This window comes from Rhodnius prolixus, unplaced genomic scaffold, assembly GCF_049639745.1.
Source record: "Rhodnius prolixus isolate KJV_2025 unplaced genomic scaffold, Rpr scaffold_13, whole genome shotgun sequence".
NCBI classification, from domain to species: domain Eukaryota; kingdom Metazoa; phylum Arthropoda; class Insecta; order Hemiptera; family Reduviidae; genus Rhodnius; species Rhodnius prolixus.
In genome coordinates, this window is record NW_027411583.1 from 9,867,727 (window position 1) to 9,877,241 (window position 9,515).

The 9,515-nt window shown below is 32.6% G+C and overlaps 1 protein-coding gene and 1 non-coding gene across 2 annotated transcripts in view; both read right to left on the bottom strand.

Annotated features, from left to right (window-relative positions):
* LOC141447722 (uncharacterized) overlaps positions 1-1,554 on the bottom strand; it is a 610,137-nt gene extending 608,583 nt beyond the window's left edge. The window contains exon 1 of the mRNA XM_074115490.1: positions 1,473-1,554. The gene's annotated coding sequence lies outside the window, so the exon portion shown is untranslated. The remainder of the gene's footprint in view (positions 1-1,472) is intronic.
* A 7,686-nt stretch (positions 1,555-9,240) lies between these two features.
* On the bottom strand, positions 9,241-9,313 carry TRNAA-AGC (transfer RNA alanine (anticodon AGC)). Its single transcript has one exon. It is a non-coding gene; the product is annotated as a tRNA-Ala (tRNA).
* Between the last annotated feature and the right edge of the window lie 202 nt (positions 9,314-9,515).

Consider the following 9,515-nt stretch of genomic DNA (forward strand, 5'->3'; position numbering starts at 1 on the left):
AAGTTATTTAAAGAAGTGCCGATGGAAGAAGCGTAGATATAAATAAATATGTTAAGATGGGCTGGCCATTTAATTAGGATACAGGACCCTGCTACCGCTAAGAAGGTTATGCAGTATAATCTTTGTCTAATACGTGGTTTCAAACCAGGAAACATACGTCGTAGCGATTATAATGTCCTAAGAAAAGTGAGGAAAGGAAACTGACCTAAGAATGACTAGAGAATGAAGCCTTGAGACTTGCAGCACCCCCTCTCTGAAAATCGCCATAATCCTAGAAATAATAAAAAAAGGACCAAGAAAAATGATTTCGTCTGCAATTATTCCTCGAAAATGAGTACCAAAAAGGAATGGAGCAGTCAATCCAACCACACTGCGATGGCATAGCACCCATATGATTCAAATACTCTAGAGAGAATTGAGACTAAAGTGATTGGACCGAGATCCATTACACTGGTACCCTCAAAAAGACGCTTCCTAGCTAAAATTCATGAACGTTCAGTTTAACCTCTACAGGAAAAACACACCAAGAAATTGATCTCCTCCCCGATAGAAACATGATAATACCACACAATCTTCAGTTTCAGTCAGTCAGTCACAGTTCCTTTGCTCGATAGAACTTTTTGAATTTCAAAGGCAAGAGCATTAACTATTTTGTAATAAGAAAACTAAAGTTAATATTCAAGTTTTTCGTAAAATAGAAACAAAGTTTAAATAGGAGAAAGCTCTTACTTGAAAGTAATGAGAAAACAGATTATATATTTAAATAACTATTTCAGTAAGATAAAAACATGTTTTTTTCTTTAACTTTCCTGACAAATAACCAGTAAAATTATAGCTAGCAATTTTGCATAATATTTTATGTAATAAAAATGTAAAAGTATAGGTGAAAACTGTTAATTTCAACTGAAAAAAAACTGTCACCCTAACGTTAATACACAGAAAAAGTAACAGCAAAAAAATAGGCCCAGATTTTTTTAAATTGAACGTAGTTCCCAATACCGATGCCTAGATAGGGCTCCCGTAGCAAGAACATATGTTATTTCAATTGTAATTAATTGATAAAAGTCCGCACTTTACGGTTCTGGTGGGGCAAGGAGATAACAATTCACCTTACAGCAAAGTAATGGCCGACTGATGTGTTATAGGTTAGTTTATCTTAAGAACTTATAATTTACGAAGTTAATTTCTAAGTTGTGCTTAAGAATATTGTGGTATTCATCGTTAATTATTCGTTCGTTAAATTAAAGTGTACAACATCAAAACTAAATTTTGTAAGATTTTTCCAATTATTACAAAGCACATGTATTATTTCCCAACACCAACAATCTTTATACTTAATAACCTAAATGCTTCCTTTTGCAGTAATTAAAAACAAAAAATTATAAAATTTAAGCTATACAAATTCTGAATAATGTATATAATTTTTAAGGAAGCATTTAAGTTTTTAAATTAATGGCCGCAGAAGCTCTTACCTTGTGATTCAAATCACCATCAATCTTCTGTTTCAGCCTCCTGATTCCTCTAGCACAGGACACAATCACCAAAACACACGATAACGCACAGCAGTACACGCACCTGAAATTCAAAGAGTGATATTTAATGAAATGTTCATTACTCAAGGGTTAAAGGAAATTTACAGGTAAGAGACTTGTTAATTTGAGATATAACAATTGCATGATCTCTCTGCTTGCCCTAATCGTTATTTTTATTAATTTATTTTTTAATTAAAACTTCAAAATGTACAATAAATGGAAGATATAAGTCCTCAGTTAGTTTTAAATACGTAGACTGATTCAAATGATGATTAAATTTTTTCAGAAATTCTTCCAGAATTAAAAGTTTAAAGTAAAAGAGCTCTGAAAATTCAGACTAGCTTTTAAATTCTCATGCCATTTATGTTGATAAAGCAATTTAAAAAGAAGCATATCACTTAAGTAAACTAATTCACCTTCAAAAATTTGGAATTGAAACTTTTTTAAACTAGCAAAAAGTTAAAATTATCAAATATTCTTAAGAACAACTTAATGAAATTAGCATTTCATAGATTTATAAACTTGGATCTTGTCCATTCAATATTTAAAATTGTTAAAATCCAAACTAATCTTATTTTAAAATAAACCTAATTATAATTTTTTTAAACTAAAATTTAACAAAGTTAGCTATAGACTAAATAGCTATTAAACTGAAATCAGATTTTTAACACATCAATTAAAATCTTATATTTTTTTAAAAAATTATTTATTAATCATGTAAAATGTATTAAATTTACCTCAATTTGACTAAAAATAACTAAAAAATACAAAAACTGGCCACATTTAAGGTGGATTACATAATTAAAATTCCAAAAGTTGCTAGGAAGAAAAATTGAATATTGCACAATATTCATTTTTTTTTTTATAATTTCAAAAATTTCCTATCCAACTTATAAATTTCGGTAAATCTAAATCATATTTTCATTAAAGTAACAATAAAAATGCTAAAATAGAACGATTATATATAGATTTCATAGTTTAAATTGATTTAGTGACGTCACACTGAATTTTGGATTCACTTTCAAAATGAACTAAATCATTTTTTCAAACTTTTAAGTGCCTACAATATATACATTATAATGTTCAGCTACTTACTTTTTATTAAATTTGAACATTTCATCATGTATAATTAAGAAATAGATAATAGAATAACTTAATTTAAATCACTGACCAGCCTAACGCCATTATTGAATAAGAAGCTTAACTTTAATTTCTCATTAACAAACTAATCTTATCATTTAACTTGAAAAATCTTTTACAGTCTTAATTGTTAATCATTATTTTAAGTAATTATCATGTATTTTCTGTAATTTTCTTTAAATTTAAGGTTTAAATTTGCAAATTAATTGTACTTACTCACGGAATTGAAGCTGGTGGATCATCTCGGGGCATAGACTAACTTGATTCATCCCAGTATCCAAAGGAACTTACAATCCTCTATTTTGTATATTATGAAATAATTATTTAATTTTGGATAAAACTGTTGTTTGGCACTTAAATTTAAATGAAATTAACAATTAAAAAGGGATTGTATTGTTTTTAATTAACAAATTGAAAAAAAAAAATGATGGCAGTAAAAAATAAAAATTGTCTGGAATTAAAATTAAAAATTTATTTTAATAAATAATTATTTATGTTATTTATTATTACAATTTATATTATTTATTATAAAAATTTTAAATGTTTTTATTTGTTAAATATTAAATGGGGCATTATTTTTGCAGCTACTGCCACTAGAGTGCTCTGAACGTTTTTTAAAGAGGCTGCCATATTTGAATTTCTCATATAAGGTAAGTTAAATTTATTGCAATATTATTATGTTAAATATTCAGAAATTGTATGACATTAATTTAGGAGTATTACAATTTAATTGAATACCATCATTGAAAATAGAAAAGAAAATTATTTTCGTTGGTAAGCAGAATTTATTATAATTTTCTTTTTTTAATATTTATACTTGGACTTTTTTAAAAAATATATATAATAAATGATGAAATAATAAGAAGAGATTTCTCTTGAAATTGTGCTTTAAATTCACAAACTTTGATGTCAGAAATATTTTCTGACATCAAAGCAGTAAAATTTTCATAATTATCAAAACGAATTAATCAAAATTAAATTAGATGAAATTTATTTGCAATCGTAGACCAAGAATATGTCCTCAATATTTAAATTACTGCTGTAAAACCAATAAATAAAGTTAATAAAAATCAAGAGTTTAAAGCTAAAATGTGTTTGTTTTTTTTCTAATTTAAGGCCTGTAAACAGGTTATTGCTGCCTCGAGCTTTTTTCAGTTCAGTGCTGGCCCCATGGACAGTGTTCTCTCGTTGCACGCATCGCTATCCTTTACCGGACATTGGACTGTGATAATATCCTAGGAAAATCAAATCTAAAAGGGCTGTCAGCCAATTCAGGACCCCTAGATCTCTGCCTGGGAATTAAAATTTGGTACTATATTATTTTATTATTTTGCGAACTATTTGGCGTTCTGAGGAACCAATACTATTGGGTACCTCTGCTTACTTGGAAATTTAATGTAAATGTAATTACAATGTAATTAGCCTTCATTTAGGCAATATTTATATGTATTTGACCCTTAGGGGCCGAAGTAATTTCAAGTAATGAAAAAACAAAGTTCAACGTTTGCAATATGTGTTGCAATAACAAACACGTAAACAACTATTTGCAATAAAATTACATGTGAAATTGCTATAAAATTGAACATGTAATATTAGCAACAGTAAGTCTTCTTTTTTAACCATCGAATTCATGCAAACTTCACCAGTAATCCGATTTCTGGAGTACACTGTATTGAACAGATAAATATTTTTAATTGTCAAACCCACTTGTTACGATTCCCTGATATTAATACTTAATTTATCATGGAAGTTGCATAGAAATATCAATTTGAATAGAAAATAGCAGCTCCAGCGAAATTTACTAGTCCGAGATAGCTATGTGTGTAAAGTGGCTCATGTATTTCAGGTACCCTCATCTTTTCATAATAAATATGCTAATATTTTTGTTTTAATATCCTTTTGTTCAGTAATCCCCATCTCATTCTCTAACGAGTAGGTTTTGCTGCATTATCCTGATTTAAATACTGAACCTACTTCTACAAGAACATTCCCATAATAAGTGTTCGCTTACAAATGCTAATAAATAATTCTCATTATTAACTAGCTAACATACTCTTCTTTGCAATTGATTATTAATTTTATTAATTCAAGTTTAGATTAGCTTTTTAGATTCACAAGTGTGCTTTTGAGATTTAATTTAATTTCTAGATTCGTTTAGGAAGTGCTAATTAATTTATTTTAATTTTGTTAAAGGTATAATGATGTTCTGCCACCTTCAAGATTTGTGGTGTACGTATATCTGGAACTAGTATATCCTGTTCCAGCCTTTCGTAACTTCTCAGATATTTAAATATTCCTTGGATAATGACATCACGGTCAGTGATGAGAGGTGTGTGTCCTCCATATACAACAAGAATGACACCATCAAATTTCAGACCCAGCTTCTTAAGATGCCATCGGCGTCAACAATGTCTTGTGAGGAAACCTGTCAGCTTTAAAACGTCTGGTAATTATCTCCCAGAAATTTTTCCGTTTTGTTGGCTATTTTGTAAATATGTGTAATTGTCATAGTAACTAAATCGTAAGATCACAGGAAGATAGATTTTGATATGTTGCCAACAGAAGATGATTTAATTAAGGTTTTGATCAAAATCGGAAGCATCCATTTTACTAAATCAATTTCCTAGTTTCTTTTAAAATCTTCTCGATAACGATTCCTGCGATTTTCTTTAAGCTTAATGAACTAGTCTCATATATTTGCCTGAATCCCTGAATTTTATTTGAAATATTATTCCAGGATAATTTGATAAAGGGCAGTTCTGGAAGAGAAAGGTAATTAGATATCTATTGAAATTGCCATTTAATTTTTTTTTACTTTTTCATTATTTTCCACCCTAATTTGAAAACACAACCTTATTACATTGAGTAGTAGCGTAATCATTCTTCCAGTGGCAGGATCCACATTTTCTCAGGGGATGTCCCTTACCCTTCAGCCTACAGCTATCTCCCTATTATACAACCAAATGGAAATGGTTTTCCATCCTTCAAGGAAGACTTTTATAGGTGTTCCAAATAATTTATCTTACCTTTGGTTTGCAGTCACAGTTCGAACAGTCTTAAACCTCAACGTCTGCGTATTCTATCTTCCTTTGATATACCCATTGAAAGAGGAAATAGAAAGATAAAGGAAGCGAGGAGAACTAAATTAGACTGGGGAAAAATAAGCGCAGTGTAATAGTTTTTTTTCAAACAGAAAGTAAATTACAGGTTTTACTTAAGTCTTCTGTTATTAAAGTAGGCATTGCTATTGGGCAGATTTTTTAGAAATTTAGTTGTAGCGGGAAATATCCTTATTGAGGTCTCCTCAAAAATGTTTTTTTTTTTTTAAAAAAAAATTAGTCTGTGAGTGTTTGAAACTCGAAAACGAAAAAAAATGCAGAGAATTTAAATTTTACATTTTTCTTAGATTATTCTGAACTCGATGTTTCGGCTGTTTGAGAAATTTTCGGAAAACGATTTTCTTTAATTTTGTGGTTACTGCATACGAGGGGGTACCCAAAAAAAACCGGAATTATTTTTTAAAAGCTATTTATTTACAAATTTTTTACAGAACAACCTTATCCCCTTCAAAATACTCTCCATTACAACTAATACATTTGTCCCACCGGTGCTTCCACTGTTCGAAACATTTTTTGTAGTCATCTTTAGAAATGGCTGACAGCTCCTTCTTCGTTTTTTTCTTGACCTCTTCAATGTTGTCAAATCGGTGACCTTTCATGCCCTTTTTCATGCGTGGAAATAAGAAAAAGTCGCACGGAGCCAGGTCAGGCGAGTAAGGTGCGTGGGGCAGCGGAACCATGCCATTTTTAGCCAAAAACTGTGTAACAGAGATGGCTGTGTGTGCAGGTGCATTGTCGTGGTGGAAGAACCAGTCTCCTGTTTGCCACAAATCGGGTCTTTTTTGGCGAACACTATTGCACAATCTTTTCAAAACTTCCAAATACAAGGTTTGATTGACAGTCTGACCTGGGGGGACAAACTCTGAATGGACTACGCCTTTGGCATCAAAAAAGCAAATCAGCATTGTTTTGATGTTTGACTTGACTTGACGACATTTTTTTGGTCGGGGTGAAGATGACGTCTTCCATTGGTTCGACTGTTGCTTTGTTTCTGGGTCATAACCATAGCACCATGACTCATCACCAATAATGACCTTTGACAGAAAGTCTGGATCAGTTTCAAGCTGTTGTTTCAAAGCACGACATGTTTCAACTCGATGTTCTTTTTGATTGTCAGTCAGAACTCGAGGAACAAACTTGGCAGCAACCCTTTCCATCCCCAAATCTTCCGTTAAAATTCGCTGAACCGAGCTCCAAGATAACCCACTACTCTCTGACAGTTGATCAATTGTCTGTCGACGGTCTGTGAACACCAGCTCTCGAATTTTTTCAACATTTTCGTCGATTCGGGCAGTTGATGGACGTCCAGAACGAGGTTTGTCATCAATCGACATGTCGCCATTTTTAAACCGAGTAAACCACTCGTATACTTGAGCTTTTCCCATAGCGTCATCTTTGTAAGCTGTTTTCAACATTAAAACACTTTCAGCAGCATTTTTGCCGAGTAGAAAACAAAATTTCAGAGCTGCACGTTGTTCACTTAAACTTGCCATCATAAAAAACGAAAAAAGAACAAAACAGCGCTGGTAAAAACAATCACTGCAGATGAACAGAACAAGCCAGGCAGACAACACAGGCAGGACTGAACTGGCAAGGAATTGCGCTATACACGTCTAGCGGCAGAAATGCGTACTACATAAGCTCCATGCGCGGCAACGCAATTCCGGTTATTTTTGGGTACCCCCTCGTATAAGTAGCTGTATGATTTTTTAATTGTAATATTTTGCCTGAAAAAAAAGTTAAGAACCCTAGCGGAAGACGGCCTCTCTTTAAGGTGTCAACTCATGCATATATATATTATTGATTTAAGGCGCGTTAACATCTCAAGTTATTGGCGTTCGTAGCTTTTTTCAGTGCACTGCCGGCCTCCGGGCAGTGTTCCCTCGTTAGAGACAACACTGTCCATCACCGGGCAGTGCTCCTAGGAAGAGAAAATCTGAAAGGTCAGCAGCTGGATTCGAACCCGGGACCTCCGCGTGGAAATCCAATACGCTAACCGCATAGCTAATCCCTTCCCTAACTCATGTATATTGTACGGAATTACCACTTGGATAGTATACCGAATGAAATAAGTATTGATAAAAAAATCAAATCTGTTATTATGTTGAGACGATTGCCTCAAGACTTAGGGCCTACCTAGGTCACATATGGATCCTAACTCACCCGATAGAAAACCTTAACCTTCAAACAGCAATCTTTACACAGGTTCTCCTTTTAAATCTTCCAGTCTCGGTACCATATCTTTTCAGACCCGTTTAAGACTAATTTATAAAGTCTTATGCCGAATCAAATCCAGTCCAAAGACCCTCCCTCAATTTGCGGGCGATCTTTGCGGTTACATATATGGGGGTACGCACTCACTCCAGTCTCTATACACTGTTAACATTGCGTGGCTAGCCAATTTCTTAGAATAATAGATAATATTATATAATCGCAATACTTTTCTTAACTAGTTGGAAAAAGTAAAAAACAAAAATAGAAATAAATAATACAATCCCTAGAGCGGCATTAAATTTACATAATGTTAGGTACGACTTACCTAAAGGGTATATTAAGATATTAGGAAAGCCCTTAGTTCTTTTTAGAAAAAGAAAAACAAAAAAAAACTATTCTAGAGATTTGCATAGCCATGGCGGCGAAGGAAGACAAAGGAAGGTTGTGCAGAGCCCTGCCCCCCCCCCACCGACAATTTGATGAGAGAGACAGGTTATGGCTGGAGAAGGTCAGTGGTCCTTGTGAAGTTGTATATATTTGCATTTATATTCAACGACCAACGGAAAATATTCTTCTTTAGAGTTTTCTTATTATTTTTTTCTTATTACTTTTTATATTCTCTGCTTTCTATATCTCCCGGTTGTCCTATGTCCATTTTTATTTAAAGTACAAGATGGGAAGTTGAGGTTGAGTTTTCAGTTTTTCCCCCCTTACTCTTTCTAGGTAATGAAATTAATCATGAAAAATTTTCGAAATTGAATTGTCGCTGTTTATATCCATTTTTATGCCCCCCTGAGTCTGATAAAGTGATTTTTTTAGAAAGGGATTTGTGTGTACCTGTTTACAAACTACCTTAAAATTGAAAAATGGCTGGGTATAATTGAATCGGACATGTGTATATTTAGTCTTATAGGGAGCCTGGAATTTCCTAAAAGTTTTCTTTGTTTTTCTTTAATTTACATCGATTTTTTTTTTGTTTTACGTTCACTCCATTCTCAAACCACCGTTTGTTCAGATTCTTTATTGTGCCACAGGTAATGAAATTACCTGAACTAGGTTCTATAAAGAAGTTCTAGAAAGAGCTAGAAGACGTCCTCAAGAGAGTTCATTGATGAAAAAAAAATCCATTTTAAAAACTTGAAATTTCCACAGTCTTCCCCCTCACACTAAAAAGAGAGATTTACAATGATAATTAAAAAAAAAAAAAAAAAAAATTGGTACTAAAAAATTTAGCTTGGAGGCGCCGGGCATCGATCCCGGTACCTCTCGCATGCTAAGCGAGCGCTCTACCATCTGAGCTACGCCCCCTGTGATATTTTAGAAAATAATAATTTTGAAACATAACATTTAAAGATGTATGTATTAAGAACGGAAAGTAGAACAGTTACTTAATACACTGGTAACTCATTAGGGAGTGGTACCAGTCTAATCTGTATGTCGGGACTAGTATACTCTGAGCGCCTGGCTTAGTGTACAAAAAAAAAAGTAATCTTAAGAAAGTTGGGATACT